The sequence below is a fragment of the Myotis yumanensis genome, unplaced genomic scaffold, assembly GCF_028538775.1.
Source record: "Myotis yumanensis isolate MYYU_CA2020_CCGP unplaced genomic scaffold, mMyoYum1.0.hap1 SCAF_35, whole genome shotgun sequence".
NCBI classification, from domain to species: domain Eukaryota; kingdom Metazoa; phylum Chordata; class Mammalia; order Chiroptera; family Vespertilionidae; genus Myotis; species Myotis yumanensis.
This window is the reverse complement of record NW_027223786.1, coordinates 114,952-132,122: the sequence shown is the minus strand read 5'-3', so window position 1 is coordinate 132,122 and position 17,171 is coordinate 114,952. Positions and strand designations below refer to the sequence as shown.

The 17,171-nt window shown below is 51.5% G+C and overlaps 1 non-coding gene and 1 pseudogene across 1 annotated transcript; both read right to left on the bottom strand.

The window, feature by feature from the left end:
- Positions 1 to 2,913: 2,913 nt before the first annotated feature.
- On the bottom strand, positions 2,914 to 3,066 carry LOC139000857 (5.8S ribosomal RNA). The gene has a single exon (XR_011469734.1). It is a non-coding gene; the product is annotated as a 5.8S ribosomal RNA (ribosomal RNA).
- A 7,984-nt stretch (positions 3,067 to 11,050) lies between these two features.
- On the bottom strand, positions 11,051 to 16,808 carry LOC139000844 (E3 ubiquitin-protein ligase RBBP6 pseudogene; annotated as a pseudogene).
- Positions 16,809 to 17,171: the final 363 nt, after the last annotated feature.

Below are 17,171 nucleotides of genomic sequence, written 5' to 3'. Positions count from 1 at the left end.
ATCCACCTCATGCGCCGCATCCACCAGCTAGATGGCGAGATCTTCCACAACTTCAACGAGCTCTCCCCCGTGGTCCAGGAGATTGACGAGCAGGTGATCCGGGAGCAGCAGCAGGAGCAGCAAGAAGACTGGACGGAGGAAAGCCAGGGCCATGGCTGGCAGAGCCCTGCCCAGCCCAGCGTCTGGGAGTCCAGGGCTGCAGCTTCGGAGGAGCAGCCTGTTTCGTTTGTTCTGCCTGAGGGCGTGGGCTCAAGAGACCAGAATTACCCCCGAACCTGCAGGATGTGTTTCTATGGCGTGGAAGCTACTAATGTTACCTCACCTACTTTCGTCTGCGCCACATGCCGCCCTGGAGTCTTCATCTTGTTCGATGAGAACCACTTCGGGTTCATCTGGCTGGAGGCAAAATACTTCATCCTGTTCGGCAGTGTCCAGAACAACTTCCAGAATGTGGAGGCACCATCCCAGCGGATCTTCCTGGAGATGCTGTTGCACATGAAGTCCGGGCCCCCTGAGAGGAACAGCTTGCATGCACTTTGAAGATTTGACCTTCTGACCTCGTTAAAAAAACCAAAAACCCTCCTTTTAAAATAAAATAAAATAAAATAAAAACTCCTAAAAAATAAAAAATAGCTCATTTAATTAAAAACTTCGTTTCAAAAATAAACTCATTTAAAAAAATTCAAAAACTCCTTAAAAAAACCCTCCTTAAAAACAAACAAACAAACAAAAAATCACCTCCTTACAAATGACATTCATTCAGCCTTTCAAGGTGCAGATGATTGGCAAGCCCATGTGACCCGGCCGGGACTTGGTCTCTGGGCAGGGGCCTGACCATCCATCCTGAAGACATAAAAACGGGTGAAGGTGAAGATGAGGAAGATCATGATGCTGTACCGAAAGGAAATGAAGGCCCTGGTGCTCGCCGAGACAAACCTGTGACAGGGGAAATATAGAGATATTTGCCAACAAATTGGGTGAACAATGGAACATTCTGGCTCCTTCCACATCATCCCATATATAAAAGCAGAAGAAAAAACAAACAAAAAACCCCACAGAAACAAAAAAAGCGTACAAAAACAAAAAACCCTCCTAAAAAGAAGAAATCCCCCCAAAAAACCAAAATAATAATAATAATAACAATAATAAACCAATAAAACAAACAAACAGAAAAACCCCACAGGAAATCCTCCTTAGAAATGACATTCATCCAGCCTTTCAATGGGCGGAGGCTTCTGCAAGCCCATGTGGCCTAGCGCGGACATGGTCTCTGAGCTGGGCCTGACCATCCATCCTGAGAGGGAGTGGGGGTATGGCTGGTGGGGGGGGGGGGGGGGGGGGGGTTGGAAGTCCAACAGATGGCCCAGCCCAGGCGGGGCCTGAGAGCCCGTCCCGCCCTCTGCTGGTTGAGAAGCGTCAATGCAAGCGCCCCCTCCTGCAGCCTCCTCTGGAGAAGGTAGAGCCAGGTGACTGGACTTCCCCAGTTCTGGTTAGACCCGAGGCGGGAAGGACATGCAGGGGGCTCTGTCTTTGAGAAGGCAGGGGATGAAGGGTGCTCATGGATGCCGACGGACCATTCAATGCCAGAAGTGTCCGTGCGTGACTGCAGATGTACACGCACAGACACACGCCCGCGCGCCCACGCGCACACACACACACTCCCAAACGCACACCCACACCCACACACCTAGTCCTCCCCCCACCCCCCCCCACACACACGGGAATACAAGGTCCGCTAACAAGATATCTGCTGAGTTACGCACTCCTAGGAGATTTACTGTGGCTTTATTCCTTGTGGCTTGTCCCGGGCCCACCAGAGCCTGTCTAAATAGGTATTGTCCCCTCTTCAACCCAGAAAATGGCGATGCCTCTCCGCAAGGCCTGGAGACGGAGCTCTGTGGCCTTCTTGGGCACCTGCCCCATCTTCCAAGCCCTCCCCAAGCGCCGGAATCGCATCAGCGGGCCAGTGGCGCCCTCTACTGGTCCTGGAGCGCCAATGAAAGCCTCTTCCCCACCCCACCCCCAGCCCCACCTCCTTCCTCAGCCTCCTCTGGAGAAGACAGAGCCAGGTGTCTGGACCTCCCAGGTGTGCATAGACCCCAGGGGCGGGGGAAGATCCAGCCGGGGGCGCTGTCTGCAAGAAGGCAGGTGTGTGGGTGTGTCTGTGGCAGGAGGGAGGACGGGGCAGGGGGAGAAGAGGGGTTCTCTCAGATGCCATCCCACAATGGAAATCCAACAGTTTGCCTGAGTGGCCGTGGATATACACACATGGAGCACAATGTCGTGCACCGTGATTTCTGCCGAGTAACCCGCTTCTAGGAGATTCACTGTGGCTTTTTGCCGGGTGGCTCGGGCCTGTGGCTGAGATTTGATGCTCAGCTGAGATTCTGATCACACCTACAGTACAACTGACCTCCTTGGCTTCAATGGTTTTGAAAAACCGACGTCATAGGGAACATCTGAAGGAAGGCATCCTATTCATTTCCTAGAGTCGCCATATCCCTTTGCCACTAAATAGGTGGGTTATAAGAACAGAGAGGAATCCCCTAAGAGTTCAGATGCCAGGAGTCACAAATCAAGTTCCCCGTGGGACCCCAGGGAGCGACCCCACGCATGACTCGGCCTTGGCTTGAGCCACAACCCAGGCAGGGCCGGAGCGGGGAAGGGGACACCGTCACCACAATGGGACCCACGACCACCTTCCTCTTTTCCTGTTGGCAGCATGGGGCGCGAGGAAGCTCCTGAGAGGGAAAACCGTGGCCTCGGGGCCTTGCCTGTCACTCATGGGGGGCACAGACACCGTCGTCTACATTTAGGGGGACGGAGGGCCCAGGAACGGGCCCTGCAAGGAAACCCCCAGCCGCGCACACAGCCGGGGGCGCACGACACCCCGGGGGACGATTGATCGGCAAGAGATACTCATTCAGGCGTAGCCCAGGGAGGAACCCTGGCCCTAAAGTGCGTTCGAACTGTCGATGATCAATGTGTCCTGCAATTCACATGAATCCTCGCAGCTAGCTGCATTCTTCATCGAAATACGAGCAAAGTGATCCATCACTAAGAGTTGTAACGTTTTGGTTTTTGGTTTTCGCTCCCTGGCATGGCAACTTTTTCTTCTCCCCCTCCACCCCCACATCCCACTGGTTGTGGGCGGGGGCGCCTCAGGCAGCCGTCTAAGCGCGAGACAAACAAGACCAGACTCTGCAGGTCTGGAAGGTATGACCTTGGGGTGGTCCGAAGCAATGGCCCCAAAGGGGCGTGCTTGGACGCCCCACAGACACCCGGGGGTAGGGAAGGGAAAGGGGTGGAAAAGGGCGCGGGGACCTTCCCGCCTGGCCCTACCCACGGGCCCGGAAACCCCCAACCCAAGGAGGATGGGCGACCCCCAAGGGTCTTTAAACCTCCGCGCTGGGAAGCGATAGGTACCTGGAAAGGGGGAAGCGAAAGGTCAGAGCAGACGGGGTGGGGAACCGTGTTCCAACGGGCACCTCCACCCCTGAGGCCTCGACCCCTCAAGCTAATGGTTCCCACAACCTTCACAGGCGTAGGGCACAGAGCCCCTCAGGCGCTGCCTGCCCATGACGGGGCCTCCCGCTGACCCGGCAACGGGCACCATCCCCGCCATGCCCCTTCAGCACCGACCAACCACCTTCATTTCCACCACCTGGCAGACTCCAAGCCGGGAAACCTCGCGCAACACACCTCAACACGCGTCCTGGGGCCGTTCCCCCCTTCTCTCCCTCCACCACCGCGTCCCTTCCCCGCACCGGTGGCCCAGGCTCCTCACCACGTTGGGGCTAGGGGCTTCGACAGGAAGCAGGGTGCAGGCTGGGGCACGGGGCGAGGCCTGTGGGGAGGGGGGAGGCAGGACACCCGGAACATGCGGGGCGGCGGACGGCGGAGGAGAGGCACGAGGCAGATGGTTGTGCTCCTGACTGGAAGGACAGGATGACCCGTGTCCAGGGCAGGCGTGGGAAGGGGCCACCGCGGCCCCGTTCCCGAGACGCAAGGTTTGGGGTGAGGGTGGGGGCGCCCACAACGCGTGCCCTTGTCTTCTTGCGGCCGGGGGTGAGGGCAACAATGAACCACAAGATGGCAGGCGTGGGCAGCGGGGGCACCCCGAGGCCCCCTCCGAGTCCCCGCTTGCTCCTTCTCTCGCGAACGGTGGGGGCAAGGCCGCAGCAGTTGCCGCCCCAACCCGGACCACACCGCAAAAACCATGGGGGTTAAGCCAGAGGAAACCGACCCAACCAACCGAATGCAGAAGGACTTGGGCTCAATCGCCCCTTTCCCGTTAATGATCCTTCCACAGGTTCACCTATGAAACCTTGTTAGAATTTTACTTCCTCTAGATAGTTAAGTTCGACTGACTTCTCAGCAATCCACCAGGGCAATGGGCCTACCCCGGCGGAGCCCATCCGAGGGCCTCACTAAACCATCCAATCGGTAGTAGCGATGGGTGGTGTGTACAAAGGGCAGGGACTTAATCGACCCAAGCTTATGACCCGCACTTACTGGGAATTCCTCATTCATGGGGAATAATTGCAATCCCCGATCCCCATCACGAATGGGGTTCAACAGGTTACCCGCACCTGCCGGCATAGGGTAGGCGCACACTGAGCCAGTCAGTGTAGCGCTGTGCAGCCCTGGACATCTAAGGGAATCACAGACCTGTAATTGCTCAATCTCGGATGGCTGAATGCCACTTGTCCCTCTAAGTTGGGGGACTCATCTAAGTTGGGGTTGAGTAACTAGTTAGCTAGCATGCCAGAGTCTCTTTTGTTATCGGAAATAACCAGACAAATCGCTCCACCAAGTAAGAACAGCCATGCACCACCACCCACAGAATCAAGAAAGAACTCTCAATCTGTCAATCCTGTCTGTGTCAGGGCCGGGTGAGGTTTCCCCAGGTTGAGTCAAATTAAGCCGCAGGCTACACTCCTGGTGGTGCCCTTCTGTCAATTCCTTTAAGTTTAAGCTTTGCAACCATACTCCCCCCAGAACCCAAAGACTTTGGTTTCCCAGAAGCTGCCGGGCGGGTCGCGGGAATAACCCAGTCGGCATCGTTTATGGTTGGAACTACGACGGTATCTGATCGTCTTCGCACCTCCATCTTTCGTTCTTGATTAATGAAAACATTCTTGGCAAATGCTTTCGCTCTGGTCCGACTTACACCAGTCCAAGAATTTCACCTCCAGCGGCGCAATACGAATGCCCCTGGCCATCCCTCTTAATCATGGCCTCACTTCTGAAAACCAACAAAATAGAACCGCGGTCCTATTCCATTATTCCTAGCTGCGGTATCAAGGCAGCTCGGGACTGCTTTGAACACTCTTTTTCAAAGTAAACGCTTCGGGCCCTGCGGGACACTCAGCTAAGAGCATCGAGGGGTGCCGAGAGGCAAAGGGGGGGGGGACGGGTGGTGTCTCGCCGGGCCATTCGAAAGTGAAAGACTTCCTCTAAGTCACACACCACCACCACCACCCACCCATCCCACACTCACACACCCCGCAGGCCCAAGACGTCCCAGCTTCTGCCTCACTCTCTCCCTCTATCCCTTCCCGGAAGACGTAACAAAAACATTTTATTAAATATTTTATTGATGTTTTACAGAGAGGAAAGGAGAGGGATAGAGAGAAACATCCGCGAGAGAAACATCGATCAGCTAGCTGCCTCCTGCACACCTCCTACTGGAGATGTGCCCGAAATCAAGGTACATGCCCTTGACGGGAATCAAACCTGGGACACACACACACACACACACAGCCGCCCCTGCCCCTCCCCCCCCCCCCCCCCCCCCCCAGTCCGAAGGCCAACACTCCATCAACTGAGCCAAACCAGTTAGGGCACAAAAAATTTTTGCCGCCTGGGAGCTGAAACCTAAATGAGGCAGTACTCAAGGATCGGATCCTCGCATCTTCTCTCTCTCTCTCTCTCGTTGAAATTATTGGGGAGACACCGGTTCATAAAACCATACGGGTTTTAAAATAAAATGAAAAATGAATAAATCAAACGTGAATAAACAGGAATTTTTGTATGGAACTAAACAAAAAATAACAACAACAAAAACATTCAGGTTATTCGAGTGGATAACTCAAGAAAATGTCATCTGAATACATACATACAGACATACATACCACATCCAGCGTGCAAGCGGGAAGCATCATCGGAGAGCATTCGGCCCATGGAGCCCAGTGCATCAAGTACCTCCTTCCTCATGGATTTTTTCTCCACATGCCCGCCCTCCTCTTTTATTTCTTCTCTTTTGCGGCCCACAACCTCCACACCCCACCCAGCATCCATGACTTTCAGCACAGGTAGGAGTGAAAGGGTGAGGGCTATGCCCTCCATCTTACCCCATATCCTCCATGTTGGGGCAGTAACCATGTGCTCAGACCCCTTCTTTCCGGAAGCCCAGGCATCTGCTGGCCACGCCAGGGATTTATTTAAACTCACCAATGACAATTGAGGGATGTGCGGGCCATAAAAATTACCACATCCTATGTAACTAGACCCAGCTTGCGCCTGGCCAATCTGCAGGGCCCACAGTCCCCTCACTCCACCCCCTATTAAAACCCTGTTTTGTTTTGTTTTTTTTTTTCTCATGGAGGCTCTCCCCCTTCTTGTTGTTGCGTGGGAAGAAGCTGGGAGCCAGACCCGGGTCTGTAATAATAATAAAGGACTCTCTGCTTTTGCATCAGAGCCGCTTGACAGTAATATTGAAAAATACTGAATATTTAACTTGCCCGCTAAAAGTGTAAGGTTGGTCTGTTGGGGATCTTGAAATCTGGGCATAACATTTGGGGGCTCGTTGCGATCCCCAACACCATCAAGGGACCCCCAGTCCAGAGGGCCTGACTGACAGCGGTAGGTGTCTATGTCATTGTGTGTTTTGTATCTGTCCTGTGTGAGCTCACTTCTGAAATCTGCAATCGCCTGCAATAATCTAAGTAAACGCACAGGGGAATCAAGGGCGGTAGGATTTGGGGGACGCCTGGACCCTCCATCTGGAGGGGTGTAGTTTTGCTTCTGTGGAGTCGGGAAGGTCTGTAGGAACCCTCTCAATCTGAGACAGGCTGGTCGCTCCCGCTGGTTGGTGTGCAGCCACTGGTTGGCGTGCAGACATCGTTTTCTGTTTTTGCTTCCATGGAGTTGGAATATTGTTTTGGTTTCACTTCCATGGAGTTGGAAGGCTGTATTTTCGGGCCCTCTTAGTTTTCTGTGTTTGTATGTTTGTTTGTTTTTTCCTGTGGGCTTACTGGACGGATGTTATGGGATGGAATTGGACTGCTCCTTTGGGTATTGTGATTGATCATTTCAAGGAGATTGGGGGAGGCTGTAGAGCTCCCTCAGGAGTTGGGAAGTTGTTATTGTTTAAACTCTGAATGAATGTCTGGTGAAAGTATGTGAGTGTGGAGGGAGGGGGCCTGCCTTCTCCCCTCCTTTGTGTGGCTCCAGGATTTAGGTAAGGTGGGCATCTGAGTAATGATCTGTGAAAACAGGTAGCCCCCTTCCCAAGTAAATGCTTCTGGGATTTCTGTGCACATGTAAGGAGAAAAGCTGGCTTAAACCTAACGTGCGCACCAATCGATTTTGGATAAAGTTTTGAGCTGGAATCTCCTTGCAGATGTGGAGGATACATCACAATACTAATCATTTACCCTTGGAAAAAATATATGCTACCTAGATTCTAGCAGCAGGATTTGCATTTCCATAATAAAGAACAGTTTTTACAAGGGAAAAAATGGTCCTTTGTTAATTAAGAAAACTTTTCTGAATGGAGGAAGAAGATAGTCCCTCCTGCCTGTAGCATCTGCATCTGTAAAGCAGGTAGGCCAGAACCTGCTTTGCAAGGCTCAAATTTGGTTTTCCAGAGCCGCTTGACAGTAATATTGAAAAATACTGAATATTTAACTTGCCCGCTAAAAGTGTAAGGTTCGGATTGAATCAGGAAAAATTGTGTAATTGTGGTAACTAAATGCCTTTGCTTATTGGTACAGCCACGATCTTGGTCTGCATGACTTGGCATCTGCCAGGTCAGCCACATGAATTGCCGCTCTGCTGGGGGCCACCATCTTGAAACAGCAAAGGCCCCTCTCTCTGATTTAGTCAGGGCTGGAGCCTTAAAGCAGAGTTTTTCTGCAGAAATGTGGATGGCGCAGGAAGTGTGCTTGCCTCACAGATTTGTTTTTAAGCTAATCTCTTAAATCTAGAACACCCTGCTTTCCTTAAACTAAAGACAATTAAAGGTTATGTCAAAGACTTTAAAGGGGACTGATAGCAGCAATCCAATCTCTAAAGTCAGATAGAAACTGTGGTTTCAAACTGATCTTAAAGGGCATATTTTTCCTTTGCCTGGGAGGGACAGTGCAGCTGTCCCAGGGTCAGGAGGGCTCCAGCTAACTTGCAACTAGGTGTTCAGGAGACCCTGGATATGCCTAAGTTTAACCTAGGTTCTAGATTATGTGTTTACCCACAGCTGTGGTTTGGATTGCGTGCTATCTCTGCTTCTGTAAATTGATCTGTCCTTATTTCTTAAATATGTATCTTTGTTTTTTAAAATTGTTTAGTGATATTTCTGTGTCTCTTAAAATAAACACTTTGAATGTATTGTTAATCTGAGGAATGTTAATTACTTACATGTCACCTAGAAATTAAGGCTAAAAGTTCTAACTAACTGGAAAGCATGGCTTTGGTGTGATGGAAGGAAAAAGAAATGTTGAATAAATAATAGGCCAGTAAGCTGGAACTGGTCACTGGTGTTGGATTGTGAGAAGGCCTGGACACTGCCTAACTTCTCCTTCCTTGGTACCCCTGAAACATCAGAGGGTACTTCTGGCCTTGATTTTCTTGGTTTTTGGTTTTGGATTTGTTTGTTTGTTTGTGATGAAAACCGTTTCTATCTGAATGAGACATAGGTCAAGAATCCTGTCCTGTGATGTGGGAAAGAAAGGCCTCCACATCTGTTCCTGTCAGGCCCCCATCAGGGGACCTGGGGGCGATGTACCTTTTATCTGCTCAAGAGCCCAAGACTGTAAAGATACTTGTTAACTGAAAAGGTGTAAGTATAAATGTATATTTGATGTTTGTAAATATCTCTGTCTGTTTGTTTGCTGGGAACTTTGATTTGCTATGTGATATTCTGTGCTGGGTTGGGATTTTAGAATTCTGGGGTAAATTTAAAAGGTATTAGTGGCTTTTCTAGTCTGATTGGGACATCTTAGGGTGGGGCTCACAGTTCCTCAAGGCAAAGATTTAATGGGCCCTTCCCCCTGCCTGTGCTGAATTAGATAATACGGGCCAGTGTCATTTGGCTTGCTGATAAAAGGAACACAATGGACCCTGGAATCTGTAAAGATGTGTGGGAATGAAGCTGGTCAAATGTACTGAAAGGGTTTGGTACCTGTTGCTGCTAGCAAAGGAGGGGCTGATATCTCCTTCTAGCGATCTCCCTTGAAAGAGGCCTGGTTGCTCCTCTGCCAAAAAGGGCCCAAGTAACGCAGGTAGTAACCAAGGCTATTGGGGCAAATTGGAAATTACATCGTGCTTATAGACCCCAGAGTTCAGGGCAGGTAGAAAGGAACCATGGAAACTGGCGGGGACTTGGTGGCTATCCTATCATATTTAGCAGGCCACCCCCTATCATTCCTAACCTTAAAGCTGACTTTCTTGCTGCAGGAACTACCTCATTCCTTGAGAGGGCTCCAGAAGGCGCACGAGGACACTCCTAAGTCCAGGTTGTACAACAGCAGCTTCCCCCAGGTCATCATGCCAGCGCCCATGCAGAAGGCTCTGCAGAAGTCGTCGTGTTGCCACTCCTTGGGAAGCGGACATGGCCTGCTGTAGGGCACCGGTTCCTGCCTCGGCAGAGGGCCGCCCTGTTCCGGAACGGCCCGCCGCCCCGGCTCTCTGGTGCGGCAGCCTGCGCTCTGCCACAGCGGCCTCCCTGGGAGCCAGCCCGGCCTCGGTCCCAGCCTCGGTCCCAGCCTCGGTCCCTGCCCCTGCCACTGCCCCCGCCATGGCTGCGGCACTGGCCATGGCCGCTCTGCTGGCTCTGCTCCAGCCTAATGATGTCGTCCAGTGACTTGTGGATTTTGTCGGCCATGGCGGCCCCGAATCAGCCTCAGATCACGCCTGTGCGGAGGCACGCCGGTCCTTCACATCCCGTGGGGCGCCGGAGCTGTTCCTGTACGGGCACCAGATGTTGGGGTCCAGGCCCAGGGGTTCCCAAGGGTGTGGACGAGTCGGTGAAGAAGAAATGACACCGAGACAGCGTTCAGTGGATCAGCAGCCCAGCCAGGCTCTAGCCAGGTGTTCTAGCGGCTTCTATATCCCGGGACCGGGTCTTGGCGAGACCTCTCCCCTGAAAGCTCCCTAGGAAAATGAGGACGATGACCACGACAACAAGTCTAGGGCTGAGAAGCTCTGCAAAGAAGGCCCTGCTTTCTTTTACAGCCACAGACCTGGTGGGAGGAGCCAAATCAGCGGCCCGCTCGACCAATCAGCTGTCCCTAGGACTGAAGTCACCTGTTGGGCATCAAGTTTAGGGGAGGAGGCTTGCATTGGCGCTCCAGGTCAGAATGTCAACTCTTCAAAGTGCATGCAAGCTGCTCCTCCTAAGTGGCCCAGACTGAATATTCGAGAGCATCTCCAGGAAGGCCTGCAGGGACGGTGCCTCCACATTCTGGAAGGATTTCTGGACTCTGCCAAACAGGGTGAGGTTTTTCATCTCCAGCCAGATGAACCTGAGTGGTTCTCATCGACCAGGATAAAGACTCCAGGGCAGCGCCTGGCGAAGACGAACATAGGGAAGTTAACATTAATGGTTTCTACTATCGCTATAGAAACACATCCTGTGGGTTCGGAGGTAATTCTTGTCTTCTGAGCCCACACCCACAGGCAGAACAAACGGAACCGGCTGTTCCTCCAAAACTGCAGCTCTGGACTCCCGGAGGCTAGGCTGGGCAGGGTCCTGCCAGCCATGGCCCTGGCTTTCCTCAGTCCCGTGTTCTTGCTGCTGCTGCTGCTCCCAGATCACCTGCTCGCCAATCTACTGGACCACGCTGGAGAGCTCGTTGAAGTTTCGGAAGATTTCAACATCTGGCTGGTGGATGCGGCGCATGAGGTGGATCTCTACCTTAGTGTTGATGCACTGTCCCGTGATGTGGGTGACCCTGGCATACTTCCCACCATGTTGGCCCCAGGAACTTGGGAGATGCCATTTTGTTTTTTAAATATATTTTATTGATTTTTGTTCAAAGTGGAAAAAAGAGGTGTAGAGAATTAGAAACCTCAAAGGTAGAGAAATCTCAATCAGCTGCCTCTGGCACATCTCCTACTGGGGATGTGCCCACAACCAAGGTATATGCCCTTGACCAGAATCGAACCTGTGAACCTTTAGTCCGCAGGATGGTGCTCGGTCCACTGAGCCAAAACAGTTAGGGCGGCACCCGCCATTTTGAAACAGCAAAGGTCAATCCCTCTCTTTAACCCTCTCTCTTCCTCCCCACATCCCAGGTTTTAACTTCCCCGTTAGGATAGAACAAAATGCAAGTGCAAAACATTGTAGAAGTATACGTTTTACTACACGGAGATGGATTAATATCTTTGTGTCCTTTGTGTGTGTGTGTGTGTGTGTGTGTGTGTGTGTTTTAAAATATATATTTATTGATTTGGGAGAGGAAGGGAGAGGGAGAGAGTGATAGTACATCCACGATGAGAGAGGATCACCGGTCAGCTGCCTCCTGCACACCCCACACTGGGGATCTAGCCTGCAACCCAGGCATGTGTCCTTGACCAGAATCGAATCCGGGAGGCTTGTCGTCCACAGGCTTACACTCTATTCACTGAGCCAAACCGGCAAGGGCCCTTTTGCTTTTGTTGTTTAAAAAGAGATTGGAAGGGAGAGGGAGAGAAAGAGGGAGAAGCAGAGGGAGAGGGAGAGAGAGAGGTAAAGGGAGAGGGAGAGGGTGAGGAAATTGATTTTCCACTTGTTTATTCATGTGTCCCTTGCTTTTTAAAAATAATACAAAACTAGCAACGAGGGAATTTGTGGTTTCTACCCTGAGACCCTGGGCTGTGCCCTGAGGGGACTGGAGAAAAGGAAAGTGACTTGTTACCATGGCATTCACGAGTCCAAAAACATGTGATCCTAGAGGCATAGAAAGACAATAGACACAGATACCAGTAAGGTCAAAGATGATCTCTCTCAGGGAAGATACCCGGCCTAGGACGTGACTACACACACACTATACACTGCTTTCTACTTTTAAAAGTCTTTAATTTCAGAACATCCTGGGTGATCACTTTAGGGGTCTGAGTTTGCAAGCCCAGGCCAGGCCTCCTGCGAGTGGGTCAGGTCAGCTTGTGGCCCCTTTTCGTCCAGAATGCAAAGATTCTTATGTATTTACACCTTCCATTTTATCCTATGACATTCCATTTCATTTTATTAACAGATGTCTCCCACAATACATTCAATTCCAAAAAAAAACAGCAACAACAACAGCAACAACAAAGAGAAAATGAATCCTCCATTGTTGTCCCTGGAGTACTCACCTCCTTTAGGCTTTCAGAGTTCCCGGGTTTCAAGGGTCAATGTCCACAAATAGTGTTCTGGGTACATCCACTCGGTCCTCAGTCACACCCATTCACCCCCCCAGTCCCCTCCCTAACCCACAAACACACATAAAAAAATCTCCAGTCCCTCTTTCACTGCCAGGCCGACCATGGGCCTTCCAGGGAAAAACCCAGGTGGTGGACGCCAGGGCATAGAGGATAGGAGATAGGGCATAGTGGGTCATGCCTAGGGTCAGATTTAGGGTCAGGGTCAGGGTAAACATAAGTGTCAGTGTCAGGTCAAGTTTAGGGTCAGGGTAAGGGTCAGGGTTATTGTTAGGTTTATTTTCAGGGTCAGATTAGGGTCACTGTCAGGGTTAGATTTAGGGTCAGGGTTAGGGTTAGGTTTAGGGTCAGTGTCAGTGTTATTGTGGGGATCAGGATGAGGGTCAAGGTCAGGGTCAGCATCAGGGTCAGGGTTAGATTCAGGGTCATTGTAAGTGCCAGGGTAAGGGTCAGCATAGGGGTCATTTTCAGTATTAGTGTTAGTGTTATTGTCAAGGTCAGGTCATGGTCAGGTTTGGGTGAGGGTGAGGGAGAGGGTTTATAGGGTTAGGGATGGGGTTGTTAAGTTTAGGTTTAGGGGTTCTGCACGGAGCTCTGCAGAAGGCAAGGCTGGGCCTGCTCCAGCAGTCAACACCCAGTGGTGGGATAGGCCCAGCATCCCCGGAGTTGCAGCCCTGGAGTTGGGGAAGGGGTGCAGCTGGAATGCCACTCCCACCCAAACCAGAGGCCCTGGGAGGCATCTCATCACTGGACTTGTAGGTTCTCTTGATTTTCTAGAAGGTTCCAACAACTCTGGGTTTAGAAAGCCTTCACTTTCTTCCACCTTCGAAGTTCCGTATGTTTACTTCCTGGACCCTCTCCTGCAGCACTGTCCCTCTCCTTCTCTTTTGACTTTGTACTGTCCTTCCGATCATGGCTGTCTCTTGTTGAAAGCTTTTCTGGATGTTTGCTACCACCTATGCTTCTATTTCTACGACTTTTCCCACCCGAATCATCTTCTCTGCGGCCCCTTGTAAGGGGAGAATTGGTGACATGAAGTGGTAGAAAGCTCTCTGGAGAAAAGTTCTCTCCATTTGCTGACGGTCGAGGCTGTGTTCCAGCAGCATAACCTTTGTAGCGTTTTTCGTACCACTCCCTGTATTTCCTCTCCCATTCTCGGTAATGCTCTTTTACAAATGGGTCTCTAAAGTCAACACTCCTCCCATCATAAGCTTTTCAGTCATGGGATGGTGGAACCTCTCTGTATCTCTTAAAATATTCACGTTCTGTTTCCCCTTGTGGTACAGTGCGTTTATTTGGAGACTGTCCCCTAAATGCTTGAGGGGACCTTGATCGCGAAGGATGTCGCCTATATAGTGGTGACATTGACCTAGATCGACCACGATATCCATGAGATCTAGACCTAGACCTTGGCCATTAATTTGGACTCTTGCCTCTGCCTCTTCTGGGGTATGGCAGTGATTCGAATAGGAAGGAGAGTGTGAGTGGCTAGGTGATTGAGAATGAGAACATGAGCACCCTGAACCACGTGTTGATTTAGCGTAAACAGAAGGACTTCTGAAGTATGAAGAACAACTGTGGGAATATTTAGACTTAGACTCTTCTTGTAGCCGTCGCTGCTCTCTATAGAATTTTTCCCTGGACAGAAGTGGTGCTTGTGCTGCTGGGATGGTATTTGAGTGAGCAGTCTGCACTCCTGATGATACCCAAGGTGCTGATAAATTGGCAGAAGGACTCCTGGAGTATGCGAAAACACTGTAGGGATATTGAGACTCTTCTTTTAGCCATCGCTGCTCGCTGTAGAATTCTTCCCTGGACAGAAGTGGTGCTTGTGTTGTTGAATTGGTATCTGAGTGAGCAGTCTGACCTCCTGATGATACCCAAAGTGTGGATAAGTTGGCTGGCGCTGCAGGGAACCCGGGGGGAGGGAAGCTATACCCAGCAGGTGGTGACTGTCCAAGCAAAGATGGATTTCTGAGCACAGGCACCTGGTAACCTTTCTCCTCCACAAAGGCAGTTATTGCTATTGAAGAGGTTCCCTTTGAATGTTTGAAGGCGAGGGCTGTGGCCGGCAATATTTTATGATCCGAATCCCGGAAAGGCCCATCTGGTTTTTCTGAGTGGACTGATATGGAGACCGATGCAGTTACATCGGGTACAGGCACTGGGATAGATGAATTTCCAGGTGCAGCAGGGGCTAAAGAAGACTGATTAGAAGTGAAAGAAGGTATAGAGGGAGCAGGGTGGCCTGATTTGGACGCCACTGGAATCATCGGAGGATCTTGCTGTCTTGATATTGGAGATCTCATCAGAGGCTGTAGATTCCGCTGAAGGAGTCGTCTCCAAGGCGGTATCGGCGGTGGTGGTGGGGGTAACGGTTTCCGTAGTCCTGTTTTATAACCACCAGTTCCATTTTTGAAGTTATTAACAGCCTGTCACAAGGCTTTATTGGCAACTAAAGCAACAGGAGAGACATCATGTTGATGACACGTTGGCCATGTATGGTCCTCTGATTCCAAGAGCGCTGTTCTTATACACTCATCACAGTAGCTGTTCGGACAGCAGGGAATGATAGCGGCATCAATCATGATGTCTCTGCAGATGAGACAGAGCAACTCGTCTGGGATAGGGTCGTCCTTTTCAGAGGACTAAGAGGGCTCCTCTGGGAAGAAAGGTGGCTTTTCCTTCTTCCCAATTGCATATGCCTCTGCCTCTATAGTCGGTATTGCGTATGTCTCGGTGCTGGTGACCTTTGCACCTTTCATGGTAGGATCTGTCACTTCCATCATGAAACTTCGGGGGATTCCCGTGCTCTTTTTAATCCTAGGACGAGATTCGAAGTTTTTGTCCCTATTGGTTGGGCAATTCTTAATATAATGGCCAGGTCTACCACAGCGGAAACAGGTGTAAGATGGAGGTGGTGGACCTAGAGGCTTCTTCATGTAATTGATGGAGTCGTATGTACGGCCAGACTGCCACATCATGGCTTTAATTTTATCTTCTTCAGAAGCATTGGCTTCAGCCAGATTGGCAGTCTTTCTAAATTGGGCCAGAGACATAGGTGCAGAAGAGTCGTCAGTGACTTTTGAAGTTCCCATCACTGGATCAGTTCCACCTATAACGTCTGTCTGGCTTGTAGATTTCACACCTCCAATAGGAATTCTTCTAACAATGAAAGACAGATTCTTAGGAATCAGAGCATTATCATCAGTGTACTCTTCCTCGGTCTGCGCTTGCTGATCTGCAGGTCGCACATGGCAGCTTTCAGCTTCTCTCTCCCCATAATCTGCATCTTTAGGTTGTGGAGGGAGATGTGCCGCCCATCAAAGGTGACGATGGCATAGCTGAGTGTGGAAGTGAATTTATAATGACACAAGACATGATGCCAAAGAATCCTCAGGTTGGACGAGGACACGTGGACACGCTCAGTATATGTATACTTATGAACTGAAGAGCAGAATATGGGCATACACAGAACACTCGCAAGACACCCAAGGACCGAAGGCCTTGGGTTGAACACCCCCTCCCCACAGCAGGGGCGTGAGAACCTCAATCCAGTCCCCAAACCCAGAATCACTTAATGTGCAGGAAGGCGGGCCAGGGCGGGAGGGCCCGGGGCTCCGCCAACTGGCAGGGCGTCACCCAGGCCGGATCCCCCTCGCTCAGACTCAGGGCCAGCAGGCGGTGCAGTCAGCGGCGGCGAGTCCACACGTCACAAGTCCGAGTGACCCAGCGGGGTCAGGGGTCTGTAGTGCGTCCGCACCTCCCTGGGGCCCTCTCCGTGGTTTGGGGTGACCCGGGTACCGCGAGAAGACCAGAGTCGGCGAAGAAGAAATGACACGCAGACCGCGGTCGGTGATCAGTAGCCTAGCTAGGTTCTAGTCAGGTGTCCTAGCGGCTTCTATGTCTCGGGACCAGGTCTTGGCGAGACATCTCTCCTGAAAGAACCCTTAGAGAACGAGGACGACGACCACGACCACAAGCCTAGGGCTGAGAAACTCTGCAAACAAGTCCCTGCTTTCTTTTATAGCCCAGAGCCGGTGGGAGGAGCCAAATCAGCGGCCCGCTCGACCAATCAGCCGCCCCTAGGACTGATGTCACAGGTTGGGCCTCAAGTTGAGGGGAGGAGGCTTGCATTGGCGCTGCAGGACCAGGAAGGGCGCCACAGGCCCGCCCAAGCGATTCATGGGGCTTGGGTGAGGACTTGGGAGACAGGGCAGGTGCCCAAGGAGGCCCGCAGTGCTCCTTTTCCATGCCTTGCAGGATGGAATCGCCATTTTTTCTCGGTGGAAGTGGGGACAATACATACTTAGACAGGCTCAGGTGGGCCCAGGGCGGGCCAAAAGGAAACAAAGCCACGGAAAATCTCCTAGGCGTGCCTCACTCGGCAGATATATTGTTAGCGGGACCTTGTGCTCCCGTGTGTTTGTGTGTGTGTGTGTGTGTGTGTGTGTGGCGGGGGGACGCGGGGGGCGGGGAATGGGAGGGTTGGAGGCGGGAGGGATAGGTGTGTGGGTGTGGCTGTGGGTGTGGGAGTGGCTGTGGGTGTG